At 35.3% G+C, this 2,967-nt stretch overlaps 1 pseudogene; it reads right to left on the bottom strand.

Moving 5' to 3' along the window:
- Positions 1–1,442: 1,442 nt before the first annotated feature.
- LOC139703318 (transmembrane protein 230 pseudogene) lies at positions 1,443–1,805 on the bottom strand (annotated as a pseudogene).
- Positions 1,806–2,967: the final 1,162 nt, after the last annotated feature.

The raw sequence follows: 2,967 nt of genomic DNA, 5'->3' as shown, positions 1-2,967 counted from the left end.
GGATTTTGATTGGAATTGCATTATATCTGTATGTTGCTTTTGGTAGTATGATCATTTTTTACAATATTTTTACTATCAAAATTCTGCCTATCCAAATACAAGGTAGATCTTTCCATATTCTAAGGTCTTCCTTAAATTCTTTCTTTAGCGTTCTGTAGTTTTCATTGTAGAGGTAACAGACACTTCTCAGAAGAATATACACAATCAATAAACAAATATATGAAAAAATGTTTAGCATCTCTAGCAATTAGAGAAATGCAAATCAAAGCCACTCTAAGATTTCATCTCACTCCAGTCAGAATGATAGCTATTAAGAATACAAACAACAATAAGTGTTGATGAGGATGTGGGGGAAAAGGCACACTCATACATTATTGGTGGGACTGTAAAATGATGCAGCCAATATGGAAAGCAGTATGGATAATCATTGGAAAACTGGGAATTGAACCAATTATTTGTTTTTTTTTTTTTTTTTTTTTTTTTTTTTTTTTTTTTTTTTTTTTTTTTTTTTTTTGGATTCTGACATTTTAATTTCTTTTGAATATAAGTCATTTTTTCAAGCAAAGAAATAGAATCAACCTAAGGATGTGGTCCTCTAGGGATCCAAGCCAAGTCTTGAGATCTTCAGCAGAATGACACTATAGTACCAGGTGCTACCAATAGAGTTATACACTCTATATAACAACCACTTATCTTAATTTTTTTTCATTAGGGAACAGCCAAAAGTTCAGTCTTTAAAGGCATGATATATAGAATATCTTGATCTACAAAGGATAGAATGACCCAAATTATATGCAGGCCATCCTATTGGGAAACAAGATCAGAGCTGGTCAAGGATTGGTTATCAGAGACAGTGCTTATACTTTGAAAACTTACTCTGTGGCTCAAAAAATTCCTGGTTCCTGTCACTAAGAAACAAAGTAAAAAATATTACAGATGGATCCACACCAACATGTGGTTTTAGGGAGGTCTTCCACCAGAATGTGAAAGTAGAGTTAAGTGTAGGGGATAAGATCTTTTGATATTTTAAAAATAAATTACTTAGTAACTAAGAAATTAGACATACCACACTCTTCCATTTGCTACAATAACAAATTGACAAAGAAGACTATTTAAAAGAAATGCTCAATATAAAGAGGGTGGGAATGGTAACACTTTCCACTACAGGATAATCTCCTGTTTTCCCAATTAGCATTGCTATTCTTCCATGATACATGTGGAAAAACTTGTTGAGTTTTGCCACGGCCAGATGAAAAATAGCGTTTCCTAATTAGCTAATTAAGCTCAATGAACATTTTTGGGATGGAACCATAAACTCTGGCCATTGTTTTGTCAAACATCTGCAAACTGCATAATTCCTCAGCCCTTAGCCATAGTTTCTGTTCAATATCTTAAAGCTGAGTTTAGTTCCACTGTGATTTGTCTCAGGGATGAAGTGAGTGTTAGTCATCAAAGTCTGGAATGTCATCATAGGAGTAACCCTGGTAGCCTTTAGACGCATAGTAGGCTATGCGCAGATGGTAAAATCCTGGCAGGAACACCAGAATGCCAATAATCAGGACAAGAACGGCCCAGTCTGCCCCCCCTTTGCTAATGTAGCCTGACAGCAGGAGGGAGCCTATGATAATGAGAAAGGCGCCAATCAAAAACAGCACAATGGCAAGTGCAATGGCCTTATAAGGGATCTTAGGAGGGCTTTTCTTAAACTGAAGGTCAATGTAGCCATCATCTGTGCTGGGGAGCCTTGAGTATTTTACTTTACTACTGGGGATTCCAGTAGCCAGATTAGTACGAGACGGCATCATAACACACGGACACAGCTACAGTCCAAGCACCACGCTAAGACTGGAGCTAGAGAGGAACTCGCCCACGGCTACCAGCTGAGGCGTCCCAGGCCTCATGGCACAGCCAACCTAACCACCGACCTAGCAAATACCCTGAACCAATTATTTGACCCAGCTATCCCACTCTTTGGTCTATACATAAAGGACTTAAAAAAAAAAAAAAAAAAAAAAAAAACACTACAGGGACACAGCCGCATCAATGTTTATAGGAGCACAGTTCACAACATCTAACCTGTGGAAGCAAATTTGATGCCCTTTAGTAAATGAATGGATAAATAAAATGTGGTATATATACACAAAGGAATAATATTCAGCATTAAAAGAGAATAAAATCTTGGCATTTGCCGGTAAATGGATGGAGCTGAAGAATATAATGTTAGTTGAAATTAACCAATCCCGAAGCAACTAATCTCAAATTATTTTTCTGACTTTAGGATTCTGATTCATAATATTCTGGTGTGGGTAGGGAGGATTAAATAAATCTAGATAGGGCAAAGGGGAAAAGGGGAAAAGGGGAGGAAGGGGAAGGGAGAGGTTATAGGTGTAGAAAAGATTGTGGAATGTGATGGTCATCATTATCTAAATAAGATGTATTAAGACACAAATGATGTGACTCTACTTTTTGTACTACCAGAGATATGAAAAAAATGTGCTCTATATGTGTAGTATGAATTGTAATGCATTCTGTTGTTATATATTACAAATTAAAATTCAGAAAAAATTTAAAATGTTTACTTAAAGAAATAAAAGAAGAAATGTTTATATATATATATATATATATATATATATATATATATATATATATATAAAATGATGAACAAAAATCATACATCTCTTATCAGATACAGTCAAAATATGATTAACCTATGAATTTTAATTATCAAAATTAAAAATTAAAGAGAAAAATCCTAGAAACAGGATAAGAAAACAAATAACGTATAAGAAAGTTCCAATATTCCTAGTAGAGGACTCCCCCCTACAAACCTTATAATATAGAAAAGACTGAAGAAGATGGGAAGATGGCCGCAAATAGAGTGCATCGCACCCCGTGTAACGCGTCACTGCGCGGGTGAATAACAAGTTAGAGAGACAAAGGGCTATCTTGTTAGGAATTTACAGCAAA

The sequence above is a fragment of the Marmota flaviventris genome, chromosome X (assembly GCF_047511675.1).
Source record: "Marmota flaviventris isolate mMarFla1 chromosome X, mMarFla1.hap1, whole genome shotgun sequence".
NCBI classification, from domain to species: domain Eukaryota; kingdom Metazoa; phylum Chordata; class Mammalia; order Rodentia; family Sciuridae; genus Marmota; species Marmota flaviventris.
Note: the sequence above shows the minus strand (reverse complement) of the source record. Positions and strands in the feature narration are given on the sequence as shown.